This window comes from Branchiostoma belcheri, unplaced genomic scaffold (genome assembly GCF_001625305.1).
Source record: "Branchiostoma belcheri isolate BF01 breed outbred unplaced genomic scaffold, Haploidv18h27 scaffold37, whole genome shotgun sequence".
Classification (NCBI taxonomy): domain Eukaryota; kingdom Metazoa; phylum Chordata; class Leptocardii; order Amphioxiformes; family Branchiostomatidae; genus Branchiostoma; species Branchiostoma belcheri.
Window position 1 is genome coordinate 89043 of NW_017803987.1, and position 18285 is coordinate 107327.

Consider the following 18285-nt stretch of genomic DNA (forward strand, 5'->3'; position numbering starts at 1 on the left):
ATCATCGAAACAGTAATAAATCAGGTGGAACAGCAGTTGTCGTCCTGTCCTGTTTTCGCGTTACGGGTTTCACATCAATCTGACGATTTGCGGCACTGTCGTGACTCTTTGTTCATAGTTACAGGAAGCGGAATTTCTTGTTTTTTTTTTCTAGGAACAGGCCAAAATCAATGCGCGCGCGGACGTCATCCATAAAATTTACTTGGTGTGGCCTAAGCCACAGAAATGCAAAGAAAGTTCTGCTGCAGTAACTTAGAATTACATGTTTCTTACTTTTCTAATATTGTAGTTTTAAGTTACAATTTTGCCTGAACCATTTGGTACAAAGGGGCAGTGCGCATCTCTGTTTCTATAGCCCTTGGGCCACACAGGCCACTACAAATGGGGTATATATCCCACTGTCCAACTTGAAACATATTTCAATCTGCAATTTTCAGCTTGTGAAATATGTATGATATCTTCGAGCAAAACTTTTATAAGAGTGCACAGGCAACTTATATCAATGCAGTAAGATTATACAATGGATTGTGTACGCACGTCGGCAGAACGTACTGCGCCTGCGCAGAACCCCGTATTTTCGCGTTTTCGTTGGTCAACGTTGCATCAGAATTTTTCCTGTTGCAGAGGATATTCTTTCCGACACAACATTTGGAAACTACTGTCGAAATGCTAACCTTATATGAGCAAATACAACCTTATATGAGATGTTCTGCCGAAATACTGAGTGCCAGTACCTGAAAGTACCCAGTATTCTTTCAGGAAAAAACATCCTTGTTGAAGTTTGCATATGCTGCTGAAAAAAAACGTAACAGGGTCATTTCTTAAGGAATAAATTGAAATTCTGGCAATGAGATTGTAAAAATGCAAGAAATGTATTCTTTGTTATTTTGTCAGAAAATGCAGTTTTTGACTACTTTTATTGGTGCCATTATGCTACCATAAAGTGCTGCATGTACCTTCGTGCTACTCTCCAAGCAGAGTTTTGGGTTATTTTTGACATGTTTTTAGACTTATTTATCAGGGTTTCTTTTTTGCACTGGAATTTTTCTTTCACCCAAAGGTTAGATGAAAGAAACCCTGATAAAAAAAGTCTAAAAACATGTCAAAAATAACCCAAAACTCAAACATCTGCTTGGAGAGTAAATCTGTGCCTGTCAACAATGCATACTGTTGAGAAAGGGATAAACTACAAAAGTGGGAAAATGGCTTTCAACTTAAAGATTATAAATTATGAAACTTTCAACTATTTTGCAAAATTACGCATCAATTTTAGTAACATATTTCACATGAAAGCCTTTCTAAGTTCTGTATTAATTTTGTCCCGTTGGTGATGTAAATATGAATGTACAACTATTGTTACAATTGTAGACTTTTGTAAATATTCTATTGTCATATTGAAAATGTTATTGTTTTATTGGTACATAGTTTTATTGTACTCATGAAAATATACTTTTTTTCAAAAGTATGATAAGAATATACAGCAATGTAAAAAATATAGCTAGTGACAGTTGAAATTACTGTTTGTAGAGCTAAAACATAAATTTTATCTTATATATTAGAAAAAATCCAACAGAAATACAACTGTAACAGTTACAGTTATTCTAATGTGTTGATTTAAATTTTTAAAAAATATAAATTGTTGAATGTGTTTTGTGATGAAGAAATGCTTGTTTGAAATAAATTTTCTGGACGTTTTTTTTAGTGTATGTATGTGTGTTGTAATCTACATGCATCCACATGTACTATTTAAAACATAAGGCCACACCAATTTGATTTCTTGGTTAACGGATTTTTGAAGAAGAATAATGGAGCGGGCGGACGAAAATAAAAATAAAAATAAAAACAGGCCTAGGCATCCTATTATGGCCCAAAATGGTACGATAGGAGCCATGAAGTCAACATACCAGGCTGGTTCAAAATTTAAACAATGAATTTTGAACTTTTAATGATACCATTGCATTGAAAGATGGAATAACTGTAACAACTAGGAAGAAAAGGACTGTTTTCAACTGTTCAGGGCAAAATATGAGCATTTTGCAGTTGATTCTGAATTTTTATTTTTATTTGCAAATCAGAAAAAAATGAAGCGGGCGAATCCGTTAACCAAGAAATTAAATTGGTGTGGCCTAAGCGGCCAAAAAAATCTCCAAATTCAACCACTCGTACAAATCCCATTTGTGAACCAAGACTCATATTAAAAATTCCGTCGATAAAACAGTTCTTTCCTGATAAATTCTCGGTATTTTGGTAGTCAGAAATAGTCTCAAGGTCAAGAACGAGAGCGGGAATGACCAGAAGTAAAAACCCCCATAAGAGCCCATCACGTTTCCCAACTCGCCAAATGGCCAAATCTGGGAATGAGCGAGGCTTCTTTAGCGAGATACGGACCTTTTCGGAACGCGGGCTCTAAAACGGGGGTGTGATAGGGAATGGATTTCCGCTTTTTAAATTTTTGAAAAATGAAAGTTTTGACATTTTTCGGCCTCCATGTTTTTAGAGTATATACTCCTTATGGTCTTCATTATATTCCTACTTATTCTCTTCCATCAAATTTGCTTTATTCTCGAGTTATATGTCAAAACGTGATTTTGCGATCAGCTGATCGCTTGCAGAAGTGGTCAGAACATTTGCAGAAGCGAACTTTTCGCTGTCGATCTCATTACCATATGAATGGAAACCAAGCAGATGTCAGACGTATACTCATGCAATCCCTCAGAAAGTTACGATATTACCTCACAACGTCTGCTTGGTTTCCATTCATATGGTAATGAGATGCGAGCGTGCGAATAAAAAAAAAGTTCGTCAAAAAAAGTTGCTTTCATTGTGAAATCTACGTGGTATATGTAACTGCTATGCCTAAAGTAGCGTTCGGAAAGGCGACGACCGTTCTAAGAAAAGGCGACGACCGTTCATAAAGGCGACGACCGTTCATAAAGGCGACGACCGTTCATAAAGGCGACGACCGTTCATAAAGGCGACGACCGTTCATAAAAGCGACGACCGCTCTGAGAAAAGGCGACGACCGTTTACGAGACGGAAACCAGTGCAACGCCGACCCGAAACAGCACCCCGACCAATCTAATCTGGACATTGCTCCGAAATCGGACATTCCTCCAGGTTTGGGCGTACACTCCTCCAGGTGAGCGGACGTTCCTCCAGTTTTGATCGTACATCCCTCCAAAATCGGTACACTTCTCCGCGTGATTGAATATTTCGCCGACACGCTCAAAACTGGAGGAACGTCCGCTCACCTGGATGAGTGAACGCTCAAACCTGGAGGAATGTCCGATTTTGTGAGGAATGCACCAATTTCGGAGCAATGTCCAGATTAGATTGGTCGGGGTGAACAGGCGCCTAGCTCCGCGGACGAGGAGTGGCTTCCCGGACCGGTCCCTTCCTCTGAAGTTACTTATGATAATTGTTGAATTAAATAAAAACTAGTTCGACTCAAGCAGTTCCTTCTCTTATTCTTACTTTGTCGGTGACTTTAAATCGGTTCAGGATTACGAAGATCTCGTGGATCGCGCGGGCGCTACTCGGGGCGGTAGAAGTTTTCCGCCGCCCGGCTTCAACCAGGCAACCGGTCGCTGTAGGCACCTGTTGTGTGTTTTGCGCGGTGAGAATTGTACCGTAACCGCGCAAAACTCCAACCGAGACATAGTTAAGCCAGGCAGCGGAGAGACACTAGTCTAAAGGGACCACAGAGCCTCGAAGAGGGCCCGCCCTATCTACGATTGGACTCGGGATACGTTGCGAAGACGTTACGAAAGTGAAGTTTTGTACATGGATCAAAAGCGGCCCCTAGCAGCCGTTGAAGAACTGCAGCAATACATTGGCCCAGTTGCTCCTATTACTGCAGTGATGTTTTATCGCCGTTGTGGGGCGCTTTTGATCCATGGCGCTTTTGATCCATTTTAACGTGTCAGAACTATAGAAGCAGGGTTTCTTTCTGAATAGAAAGGTAAGTGACAAGGCAGCCGTTTGATTATTCTTTAATCCTCATTGATTTAAATACAAAAAGTCAATGCACTAAATTAAGGAAAATAACAAGGAAAGATTGTAGCTTTCTGAAAGAAATTAATAAAAGGGGAGGGCGCCAGGAAAGGCGTTAGCTCCAGAGGGCGAAAAAACACAAAAATTTACCGAATAGTTGATTGACCCAAAATGTAATTTTTGCATTATTAAGGATATTGTAAGGTATATCAAACTGAGAAACACTCGAGACAATATTTTGTTAAAAGCATAGCCGCAAATTGCAATTCAGAACTGTGTAAAGTAAAGGTGTATTGTGTTCAAACCTGTTAAAACCAACTGTAATGCTGTCATCTATTGAAATAAAAGACTAAAGGAATATCTTAGAGGTCGAATGATAAATTTGTGAGGCAAATAATGGTATAATGAAAATGGTGTTGGTCTATTACGTTATAAAGCTTAGCAAAGAAATGCAAATTATGATGATTCATTAACAAATGAGATCACACCTGTGTCTAAGCTAATCTGATATAATTACTTGATTGACAATATGCAAATTCTGGTAATCTCTTGTCAGGTGCTAAGACCACGTTTCAGGAAGACAGCCAGTACGCATGGAAGGGAGAGAGCTCCGGTAAAATTCGTCTTGGAAGACGCGTTACGCACGTTTTAGGTGGTGAGTCGCACTTAACATTGTCCTCTATATTGTCGTTGCTACTTAAACCGAACGTATTGTAATGAAGTGAAGCTAAAACACAGAATGGTGTGAAGTATTTGTGGCGACCGGGTTAGAGGGGTTCAAGCCTGCACTTAGCAAAACGGCCGTTAAGGGGCGCTTTTTCAGAGCCGCATTTTTCAAAGTTTATTCACCTTTTACTACCTTATTTTATCAATATGAGCTGTGCTTAAATGTTGTTTGACTGATGTTTGAAATGCATTTCATGTGTTGTAATGGTAACCGTTCTGAAATGAGGTATTTCATGTCTGATTCAATTTGCCATTGGCTATGATTGTATGGTGTTTCTTCTGTAAACATGCGTGTTAACTTTTCATATTGATTGTTTTGATGTATAATATTTTATGTGACATGTATTATATGTGATTTTCTATGGTCATGATATTCTATGTGTACCTTTTGTTGAATGTTCTATTAAACAAAGCATAAACTATGCCTCAATTGAAACCACAACCCAAATCAGGTTTTTAGAACTTTAACAAATGATGTGACTATTGCAATGTTTGATGCTCTGTGAGTAGTTATATTTAGCCTGTGATCTTTCTTTACACCTTAGGCTTGACATTGTGGGACTTGTCAGCTATCCTGTGTTCCTGTCCATATTCTTGGAGGACCCGCCTGTGTTTCTGAGGGACCTGTCACCTATCCACGAGACAAGAGAACATCGGACTTGACTGTGAGTCTACTTTCATTTATGAACTCTTTCAAAAATTGGGTCTGCCTGCCGCGATGCGTAATCAGCCATTTTAGATTTGCACAACGGGACACCGGATCGTTCTATTCACCATTAAACGTAACGTGTGTAATAAAACATCCAGCCTGTACAATTAAGTGAAGCGTAATACGGGGTCGTTGCTCTGCAGAATTTCGCACCTTGCTATTTGCATAATTTAAAGTCGAACAACTCTGATTTAATGTCAAGTGTAAATCGTGGTCGCTGCCTTACAAAAGTTAGCGTGCTAAGCGTGATCAGGACCTTCCATGCAGACCCTTAAAAATGACAATGAAAGATGTTGGGAAAGGGCATGTTTGCGATCCTCTGAATTTTTGTTCTAAATGCCATTGTTGAAACTCAAATAGACCTGGCCCTCCCTGCTATTTGTTGTCATTTCTGAAAGAGTTCACATTTCTAACTAATACCTAGCTTAAGGTTGTGACTAATAATTTTTATTGCAAATATGACGGAGAACACAGTACATTTTCCTATTGAGGAGAGCACTTTTAATATGATTGTCGTTTCATTCTGTATAGCAATGGGATATGTTCAACAGAATTTGTGATCAAAATGTTTTCCCTGATATCTTCTTCATTATGATCCACATCCACCCTTTTAAAAAAACATTTCTATAATGACAATTGTCCTTCATGTGAAGAAAAAAATCTATATGGTGACACAAAACAATCGATAAAGCAACAATTAACAATGTTAAGGCAAATAAAAGCATTCAAAATGGAAAATTACGATAAAGTGAAGAGACATTTCATAATGATCCTGAATTCTAGCTGTAATGTTTACTGGTGAAGATAACATGCACAGTCAAGATTTGGCATTTGTTGGTATCTGACAAAATTGTTTTCTGATTTTTCAATGTATGACAGTGCAAATGCAAGGTTTGTAACTTTCAAGGAAGGTCCAGAATATAATCTGTTCAAAACAACCACAAAACTTTATTTTGATTCCCTCTTTTCAAAGTCCTTTCTGAAAAAAAAGTATCCTTTGTGTGAAGAAATGACAATCCACATGATGAAGCGAGAGCAAAAAAAATCAAACATTCAAAGATGAATAATGCAATTTTTAAGCACAGTCAAACATGGTTAGAAATTAGATGAAACAAAGACATTTTTGTGATGATAATGATCAAAATTGAACAATTCTTTGATGAATCATAATATCCACTCTGACCCGGAGTGCTCTAAATCTCTAAAATATATTACATGATTGTATAAACATGAGATTTTAAGTGCTTTGCTATATTTTTCCACTGCAACGTGCTTGCCATTATAAACAAAAAACAAACAAATCTAGACTCTGATTTACCTAAAATTATATGTGTTTGTCTCTGGTTGTCAAATAACAAGCAGGATTGTTCATATTTAACAAAATATACAAAATTTAATTCAAAACACATTATTAGGTGTTCCACAAACTCTTTTGAAGCAATGATGGAGTCGATTTCTGGGGAAATACTTTTGGTCTCATAATGACTGTTAGAAATATGTCCTATTTCTTTACAGAAAATAGAAAAGGCAATGTAACGGTAAATGTGCTTTTTTTCTGTAGAGTGAAATGTACTACAGGTATTAGCTGTGTGTGATGTTTGAAAGGAAGGAATTGAGTTACGGAATCAGCAAAACAAAACTCTTTTTGCAAGGATTAATAATTACTCTGTAGCTGCTTTCATTTTTGTAACTTTTAATGTAGCCAAGTCACAGATAGTTTAGGTAGTATAACTTAAAGTGATAGGTTGATAAAAGTCCAGTGTCCAGCAGGTATGGCCTTGACAGTGGGTCAGGATCTCTTTCCTGGTCCCGGTGGTCTCTGCAACAGATAGAACATTAAATATAAGGATCACATAGTTACTCTTAAGTGACTTTCTAAGTTAAAAGTAGTCATTTCACAGGTAGACAGGCTGTTGTAGGCTTTAGATGTAGTCAAGTCACAGTGAGAGGTCCAGTGACCAGCAGGTATGGCCTTGACAGTGGGTCAGGATCTCTTTTCCTGGTCCCAGTGGTCTCTGCAAAAGATCAACATTAATACGAGGATCACATACTCTCAAGTGACTTTTTTAGTTAAAAGTAGTGTGTAATTAGTTTTAGAGAATGAACACAAATGACCACTCTGGGTCCATCCTTGTTGTACGAATCTGATTTTTTTTTTTGCTGTGGTCATGTCCAGACTGTGCTCCCATTTATTATTCCTAAGTTTGAAGAGGATGCCTCAATCTGAAATTACATAAATCAAAGTTGACAGTTTTACTTCAACCCAAATGATCTGACCTACTGCCCTGCAAAATTTTGGCCCTTGCGTAACTGAGCTAATAATCCTGACCACCACAAACAAGTACATTCAAACAGGTGCCTCCTGAATTTCTGCGAAGTTTCCATGCTGTGCACGCTTTTAAAGTAGTCCATTTTTGGCAAAATATCGTGAGGTATATTTTGCCCAACAAGGGTACTTAAAAAGCGTGTACAGCATGGAAACTTCACAGTAATTCAGGAGACACCAGTTCTATTTATACTTGTTTGTGGTGGTGGACTTTTAGCCAGTTGTGCAAGAGCCAATATTTTGCAGGGTGTTAAGTTGTCATTCGCTTAAAAAGGCGGATCTGAAGTAAAACTCACCACTTTGATTTGTAAAAAAACTTCAGATTAATGAATTCAGAACTCAGGTTCTAATAAGCATAATCTGAACATGACCACAGCAAATTTAATGTCAGATTTGTGCGGCAAAGATGGCCCCAGAGTTGTACGTAGATAGACTGTTGAGTGAGGGGTTTTATATAGTTGACAATATGTAAAAAAGCTTCCTAATTGAAATGTAGCCTGTGTTTAAGGTGCAGTCAGTAGACAGTTGTCAGTGTTAAAGCGTGAAAGTAGTCTGAAAAAACTTTGGGTTTTGTTTTTGCTGATTCCTTGTGAAGTCTATTAAAAAAAAACTAATTGGCACCCTCACCTGGTTAATTAATTGAATTAAATTTTCCCGCCAAAAAACTTAGTATATACAGCACTCTAACCTTGAACTTGTGCCCCCCTCCCCACTCTTCCTGCCCACCTCCCACACTTCTTCCACAACTCAGAGTATGTTAGTTACACTGTTCTCGGACTTCTTCGCACATGTAGTCACCACACTCTGCTACACAAACACAGTTCATCGAGTGCAGTTTTTCCACAACTTGGACTTAGGAATAATCTCCGGCTCTCCTGGTCAGTCAATTGCACTGGTATACTGATGTGTCGAAGCATCAATGTCTCCGAAAAGACATCCCCCGGGGAGTACACTTAGTGCATTGACCGACCAGGAGAGCGAGAGATTATTCTCAAGTCTAAGTGGTGGAAAAACTGCACTCGATGAACTGTGTTTATGTAGCAGAGTGTGGTGACTACATGTGCGAAGAAGTCCAGAGAACAGTGTAACTAACATACTCTGAGTTGTGGAAGAAGTGTGGGAGGTGGGCAGGAAGAGAGGGGAGGGGGGCACAAGTTCAAGGTTAGAGTGCTCTATATACTAAGTTTTTTGGCGGGAAAACTTAATCCAATTAATTAACCAGGTGAGGGTGCCAATTACTTTTTTTTTTGGCGGGAAAATGGACTTTGGCAAGAAAATTTAAGTGCACACAAAGGTCCAAATCAACAATTTTGAAGAGGATATTTTATAAAGAAATTAATGTGGCCAGCTAAGATACTTTTTGGGCAATTTGGCTAAACGATATGAAAAATTCTTCCATGACACTAAAAAAAATATCATGAAGTCAGGATGCATTGAAAGGGCCGACTAAAGGTTATTAGAAGTTTTTTGGCATGAGAAACTGTGTACGGGTCGAAAGCAACAATTTTGGGGCAATTTGGCATCGATTCCACTTTACGATACAAAGAGGATAACAACGTGGAGTTAATTCAAAGCTTTATGGCAGGAGAATTTAACTGTGTATAGGTCCAAAGCATTTGTTGAACAATTTTAGGGCAATTTGGCATATTCAACTAAATATGAAAAATTTTTCAGTGATGCCAATAAAGTGGAATTGAAGTGGCTGACTAAGATACTTTTGTTATAGAGGTCCAAAGTGACAATTTTTGGGCAATTTGGCATTCAACTAATAATAATATACGATACAAAGAATTTTTCAGTGTCCTTTGTCATGGAATTAAAAGATGATTAACGTCAAAAAGCTGAGACCTAAAAAAGGCTTGCCGACCCTCAGAGACGTGAATTGGGCAAAAGAGAGAACTGCGAGTGCAAGTGTGTGCATGTGGAGTGCTGTCTCACCCCCATGAAACTCCTTCCTCTACGCCCCCGCCGTTCTGCTTCGCCCCCGCCCCGTTCTGCTTCGCCCCCGCAAAAAATCTGCTTCGCCCCCGTCGTTCCTCTACGCCCCCGGCGCAATTCTGCTTTGCCCCCGTCCTTCTGCTTAGCCCCCAATGGCGGCACAGCTCACAGTCGACACGAAAATCGTCTGCAAAATAACAATAAAGGCCGTGGCGCCAAATTTAAAGTAGCCCATGCTCCGGCAAACATTCTGGACCACCTTTCTGCCAAGTGGCGTTGCACAAATCCTTCCCATTCAAAAGTTTACCCCTACCTCACGGCCCGTCAGTGGTTCTTACGTTTATAAGTACTGGCGTTTATAAGTACAGCCGTGAGTGAAATTTCCCGCCAGTACTTATAAACGTAAGAACCACTGACGGGCCGTGAGGTAGGGGTAAACTTTTGAATGGGAAGGATTTGTGCAACGCCACTTGGCAGAAAGGTGGTCCAGAATGTTTGCCGGAGCATGGGCTACTTTAAATTTGGCGGCACAGCCTTTATTGTTATTTTGCAGACGATTTTCGTGTCGACTGTGAGCTGTGCCGCCATTGGGGGCTAAGCAGAAGGACGGGGGCAAAGCAGAATTGCGCTGGGGGCGTAGAGGAACGACGGGGGCGAAGCAGATTTTTGCGGGGCGAAGCAGAACGGGCGGGGCGAAGCAGAACGGCGGGGGCGTAGAGGAAGGAGTTTCATGGGGGTGTGTCTTGTGTTAATAAGGAAACATACTCACACCTCCCCATCTTCTTTTACAGTGCTCAGGTTGAGATCTGCCAACAAAAGTCAGGTCCTTCATTCTGCTATAGTCTGGTCTCCGGATCATCCACAATGTCGTCTTGAAGACAGAGAACACAAGTCAGTGTATTGAAAGCAACGATTGGCGTGCTAAGAAAATGTTTAAAATGTTGCGCTATGGTCACACCAATTCTTTGCAGAATTGCAGAATTTCAACAAAGCTATGCAGTCTAGGCTAAACAATTTTAGTCCTCCTGGCATCCCTCAACTGATACTCCAAATAATGTGAGCCACAAATTCAGTAGAATGGCTGGTTCACAATACAATGAATTTTAAACTTTCAATCAAATCACTGCATGGATAAATAGAAAAATTTACAGTAGCAACAAAGTCAAGGACTGCTGGTGCCAAAATGTCAGCATATTTTTTGGGGGGGAAACCATTAAAAAATAAAGCAGGCAAATCTGAGAACCAAGAAAGACCATTAAAGATTGGTGTGGTCTAAGATTCACTGTAAATTACGATTTTTCACAGTACTTTCGTATTCACTGTTTTCACGGTCACTTCTGTGCCACGAACTTATCATAACCGTGAACAAATAATTTGCCAACTTTCTTTTTGCTGCACCTGCCGCCTCCACATAAAGTGATTTACAGTAATTTGTGTATCACCAACTGCAGGAAATATTGCCTGCAGCAAAAATTACTAATAAGGTATAACTTTAAATTGTGAATTAAAGATCTTGGTAAGTTCCTCGATACTATTACAAAATGTTATCTGCCAAATGTCTTAACTCACAACATACCATTGATAGCAAAAAAATTGTGTCAAACAGGTACGATATTTTGGTATCAAATGCAGTGAAGGTTTGTCTTCAAATTTGAATTCTGTCAGAAAGATGTGCTATAATCTCTTTCAGTCTATCTTTGAAGAATTTGACTTCTTTGTCTTTGAATCTAGACAAAGTGGGCAAAAATATGACACATTCCATCATCAAGAGAAAAACACTGCAGAACACTTTTCTTCACTGATCTGTCAGACTGTAGAATCTGACACAAGATAAACCATACCTGTTTATGTTTGGGGAGCATTAAGTTTATACATTATATCAGTGTTAATTTGTATTACTCTTAGTATCAATGACATTCAGGCAATGCTGATATGTTAATCAAAGAATATACAACCGATATATATCTAGTATGGCATTTGTTTGGAAAGTGTCAGGCAAGTAAAAGTCTCACTGAAGTGTAAAATTCAATGTGGTTTGCATTGTCTGTTGACTGAGCATCAGTCCATCCCAGTTAAAATACTGTTTACTTGAAATTAAAAAGCATGGAAACATCCAAATGTTTCAAACTTTCATATTTTGGTAAGAAATTTAATGCTTTAAATTTGCAAATAAAACCAAATGAAGCTGAATATCACATGCATTATTTTTTTTCTTTTGGAGTGTATAGCTAAGTCTACTGACTGTCTTTACTGAAGAAAAGAAGTGGATGCTTCTTTAAATGTCTGATAGTTTTCAAAATCTATCCAGTTGCTTGAGTAACAGTTTTCTGCTGAACATGCATCTCATCACCAGCATGTTTAACCTCCATCAAATCAGATGTACTTATTGCTAAATCTGATTACATTTTACAAAAAAAGGATGTAGCCAACCTAAAAAAATGTTTATATTCAATACAGACAAAACTGTCACTGATGGCACTTATGTAGGTTTAGCCTTTTAACATGTCAACCTTTCAAATGTATGTTTGGATTTATACAAACTTACCAGTTCAATGTCTTGGTCTTCTTCTGTGCTGTGTCTCAAATGTTCTCTGTGTCTTCAAGTCAACTGGTTTGCTTTCATTTGGTCTGCATTGGACAGGAGTAGCCGGTCATCACAGGTTTCTCCCAGTCAGCACAGGAACGTCAGGACACACCTACATGTAATAAGGAAAGGGTAATTACTGTGATGCAGAAACATCCCCCATTCACGGAATGGCCATTAAATGATAGATAAGAAACTTGAACAATTGAACTATCCCTTTGCTTATCAATAAATGAAAAATGCTGACATTGATTAAAAAATCCAGGCTGTGTGTTATTTCTTTAAAGTTACAGTGACTGTAATTCTGACATATTATTAGCAACAGAAAGAAGTTGCCAAGTATACTATATACAGATATAACAAGTTGCACATCCTCAAATACACCAAGCAAGTGGAATTTGCAAAATGCAGAATTAAGATTTTTCTCACCTGATATTCTTGTTGACTCAGTCTTCTAGGGTCGCCTGGTCTGGTCTGGTCCAATCCAGTTTTGTCAGGTTCAGACAGGAATCATCACTACTACAGCAGTCAGCAGCCACCTAACTATGTAGAGATACCAAGTTACACACTTGTCTCAAATAATCAAGTAAATGGTACGCAAAATGCAGAGTTCTAATTTTCCTCACCTGGCCTGATACTCCTGTATCTGATCACCTGGTGCCTCTGCCATCACAAGTCTGATCTCATCTGGACAGGAACACTTGCAGAGCTGGCAAACCCTCAGCACACAGCTAACTACAGAATCACATGAAAACAAGGTCAAGTTACAAGGTGTTATCAGCCCTGTCATACACAGACAATAAAAAGCTTAACGACTACTAGTAGACCAGAAACTTTTGATGCCATTCTTAAAGAGCTTAAAAGTCATGTTTAAAACATACAGCTAATACTTAAACCACCTAACTGTATAAAGAATTACAATGAATTTAGGGTATTGATGAGAAAAATTGTGCCCAGGAGGAGACTTGTCATACCGGTATATTACAACTTTTAAGACTTGCTATGCATTTGTAGACACTCAAGGGTACTCTGTACAGTTGGTTTAATTTAACACAATGTCATGTATGTGAATATTACACTTAGGCCACACCAATTTAATTTGTTGGTTCTCGGATTCGCCTCTTCCTTTTTTTCTGATTTGCAAAAAAAATAAAAAAATTTGATTCTGATTTTGAATCAACTGAAAAATGCTCATGTTTGCCCCCCAACAGTTGAGGAAAGTCCTTTTCTTCCTAGTTGTTACAGTTTTCCCATCTATCATTGCAGTGGTTTGATTAAAAGTTCAAAATTCAATGTTTAAATTTTAACCCAGCCTTTTGTGTTGACTTCATGGCTCATTCCATAGCATTTAAGCCTATAATAAGATGCCTAAACCTGTTTTTATTTCTATTTTTTTCGCCCTGTCGCTTCATATTTTTTCTGAAAAAATCCGAGAACCAACAAATTAAATTGGTGTGGCCTTAGTCTAACTTTACACATGTACATAAAATTACATGTATTTTACAGGTTTACGTGTATTTTTGATTTCATAAACTTGAGAATGTTTGATGTTTAATTAGTTGGTTCTACGATTAAACAAAAAACAAATCAGATGCATGTAACAACATTACAGAAATCCTATCCAATACCTAAAATTATTGAAGCTTAAAAATCAGACTTTAGGGCAAAAAATGAGGATTTTGGGGTTGACACAGAACCTGAATGTTACAAGTACATGTTTTTTTAATCAGGAAAAAAGACTGCCAAATCCAAGAAACAACAAGTTAAAGTCAGTTTCTTTGTCATTTCATCCCAGTCTGAAATACCTAGTGAGCCAAATGAAGAAAAATGTTGCATGCATATTGATAGGCAAAATTTCTAGTGTTTTCCATGAGGGAAATTCCCACAAATATTCTACCCATGTTTCCTTTCTGTTTCACAGACAAGGGGCAAAATTATTAGACCAGGTATACAGAGACAAACGTCCATTTTTTTTCTCTTGAAAATTTAACTCAAAGAGTAGCAATACCGAACTGTGATATTCTGGGAGAAGACGTGAAGAGTGAATATCACAGTGAGGTATATTGAAAAAACAACGACACAAAACTACACAAACTATCGTGTTGCATTCTCAAAATCACACAAATTTACCACGAATATACCAAACCGTGTTGTTATCAGTTTGTGGGAAATAAATTCTACGGCACGGCTTGTTGCCTTACCTTGTGAAAACTCGGCCCTCCCCACGACCACGCCGCCATCCTTCGGGCGCCATTTTCTCGTCTTCTCCAAAATCCACCACGTCAGGAAATCCGCCATTTCTTCGCCCAAAATCCAGAAAACGGCACAGCTCCGCCTTAGAACCATCCCCAAAGTTTTCTTCTACAAGTTAGAATGAAGATTTTTCGAACTGGAAGCCGAAAATGTACCAAAAAGTTGACAAATAATTCCTGGTCTTCCTCGCGTGGCTCCGACAGACGCAGACTGAGTGGACCGTACCACGTGTGATTTTTACACAGGGGCGCACAACAGCTGGTCTAATTTACCCTGATAACCACAACTACTTTACCGCCAAAAATCAATCCCCACAGAAAAATAATGACTCTCTGCTGAAAATTTCGGACTAGTTTGTTTCAAAGTAACACACAGGCAGTGTCAGCAGCAATAAGTATTCAATTTGGTCGAAGTATAGTAGCCGGAATCTGCTAATTCAATCAGCCTCGGCACCACATGTTTCTAATGCAAACGGTACCTGTCCTTGGTGCTGAACGCCATCATCATAGTAAAACACACAGTATGTATGGTGAAAACCACGCGCGCTCGCTCGCTTTTTGAGCGTCCGTAAAGTACAGGGACTTGTTGAAACTGGCCAAACCTTACAGAAAAAATGGCGTGCACTTAAGGAAGGTAAAAGTGGAACTGTCAACGGTCTACGCGTACACGATAAATTCACAATGGCAGCGGCTACATGTTACGTCGCATTCGGGCAAGTTGATTCCGCCTACATGAAAACCAGGCACTAATATAGCTTATTTACGCTTTTCATAGACTGCACCGATTACATACACTATATGCTGTTGTATATGAACAATTTAGTCGTCTGGCTACGAATTATGTAATATCAAAACGGCCGATTACGCCCCAGGCTTGCAGGCATTCTTTCCAACAAGTTTACGTGTAAACGGTGCCTGTCCTTGGTGCTGAACGCCATCCGCACAATGTTAAACACATAGTGTGGTGAACACCACACGCGCACTCGCTTTTTAAGCGTCCATGAAATACAGGAACTTGTAAAAAGGTTGGACGAATCCTACGAAAAAATAGATATGCTTTTGAGGAAATTAGAGGTCGTATTGTAAACGCTTTATTCCAAATTCACAACGGCTGCGGCTAACGTTATACATGTATGTTATGTTGCATTCGGACAAGCTTGCTCCGCCTAAATCCAGGCATCATATGATTACGCTTTACGTAGACTACACCGATTACACTCTATATTGTTGCATTTGACCAATTTTAGCAATCCAGATACGAATTTCGTGGGGCTAAAACAGCCACTACCGTGTATGGAAGTCCATGGCTGCTGTACTTTCACCAGCCACTGGGCGGCGCTAAATTGAGACCATGTCACTTTTATTACAATACATCATAGACGCAGTCAACGTGCGGTCATGATAAGCAAAATACACCTTGAAGTTTGTAATGATTTTATTCCCACTAAACAAGCGCAATCACGTCAATATTTTTCCTTTGTCCTTTCATCACCGAAAGGAATATTCTAACGAAGATAGGGAGTGTCTTAACCGTTACAAGACGTTTAATATTTTTTAAGGAAAGATGCCGAAAAATGACAGCTCATATTTGGCCGGCACATTACTAGTGCACTACTCTCTCGCTTGTTTACTGAGGGACTTGTTGCAGTATAAACCAATGTTGCTAGGTGGCGCTGTGAGACCGTCTGTTGCAACATGCAAATTGTAGTGATTTTTCTCGCACGTTGCTCTGAGTTATTGGTTCATTAACGTTTCATTTAGAATAAAAACGCACAAACAGACAGCATCAGACCAAGTAAAATATTCTGTTTTATTGCACATAGCTCGTCGAAGCACGCACTTGTTCAACAAATTTAACAATATACACGTGGAAAGATAAATAACCAACAAAGCTCTGTTTATACATTTTCAGTATCTTTATATATACAAATTTCGAGTTTGAATATTTCCTGGACCCACAGAATGAAGTGCGATTCAGTAGAATGTGCGTTTTCTGCTAGTGGATGCTTTACAAGAACAGGTGATGGCAAGGTTTAGAGTGTTCCTGTTTGCAATAAGGCCCCAATCAGTCGAACATACTGTATTCATCGTAGAAGTACCAGTAACTAGGATATTCACCAGTTTCCCATCCCCAGAATGCATTGCGAAATTAGGGGTCTAAACCTCCTTTGCATAGGACAGGAAGGCATAGGAATGATCTTGGTGTGGTGAAGTTTTTGTTCTTTTCAACATGGAACATGTGGTTTGTAACGTTACAGCATCAAAATAGCATTACCACGATAACGTTATAAAAAAAATCATTTTCTATTTGTTGTCAGATTCAACTCATAGTAATTTAATTAACCTTGAGCATAAAATGCCCCAACACCTCAAAACACACTGAAAAGCAAGCTGTTTAACGTCACCAGGATCATTCCGATGTCTTCCTGCTCTATGTATTTGAGGTTTAGACCCCTGTTTTCGCAATGCACTCTGGGGATGGGAAACTGGTGAGTTGGAGTTTTCTTTTGCACAACCAATAATGTTTTTCACCTGTTTACTCTTCGATGCCTATCACACATCGTCCTCAGAGCTTATAAAGAAGTACTAAGGTCCAGAAGGGAGTGCTATTTTCCCAAAGATTCTGCTTCAGTGAATACATAACTAGCCGACTTTTTTTTGCAGAATTTCGCTTGTGCGAGTTGTGCGGCGCATGTTTGTAAATCGACACCAATAACGATATCATTTTCCCCCATGGCGAGCCACAATTGACACATCCGAAAATTTTGGATATGCTCAAACACTTCAAGTGAATATAACATTTTTTACTAAAACTATAAGAGACAAGCACACCAATAAGTTAATTATTAAAAATTTACTTACTTTACTTTGTTCGATCTCTATAGCTAGCTTGGATGCTATAATATCGGGATGTCTAATGTAGGGAGCCACAACCAGCTTTATTCTGCGTGTTTTGATTTTCCCTATTGGCATGTAAATATTTATTTATTTAACAAATAATGAGATTACACCGCTAATTGAAAATGTAATTAGATTACGCCGATTTTTAATGCCTATATTTTCGGCATAAATGACGGGCGAAAAGGGTGCCAAGAAGGCCATTTATTGTTATCAAGATATAAAAGATCACAAAATAATACGATTTTTTTTCCTTATCGCCCCGAATTTAGGTAAGTAACATAGCTTTCTTATTCAAAACATAGAGCAATAGGGGTAGCACGATGCATTCTGGGATAGTTTAAATGGTATTTTTGGGTTTGTCCTGGATTCGATGCGTTTTAAGACTTGCGTGCATTGTGGGTATTTAACTGTACACTGTACAATGAAATGTATTTTTCTCTTGCAAAAATTGAATTAATGTCTGTCGGAATAATATAGCACTCCCTTCTGGTCTCTAGTACTTCTTTAAGAAAAAAGACAACTCCGACATCCTAGGTCATACAAGTACCAAGTTGTTGGTTTCACCAACCTGATGAAATTATTTTCGGAACCACTAATAAATTCCAAGCAAATGTTGGGCTTGGAGACTGTAAAGTATTCTGATGGCTGCACTTCTCTGACAGTACCAAAAATGTGGAAAGTTCATCTGTGTTGGTAGACGTCATAGTGAAACAAGTTTGAACAGCAATAATTTCCAACACAAGAAATAGACAAAGACTGAGTTATACAGTCGAAAATTTGGAGTCCAATTTCTTTTGTGTTGGATATTGCAGTTCAAACTTTGTTTCATAAGTACCAAATATGGTTTGAAAGTTCG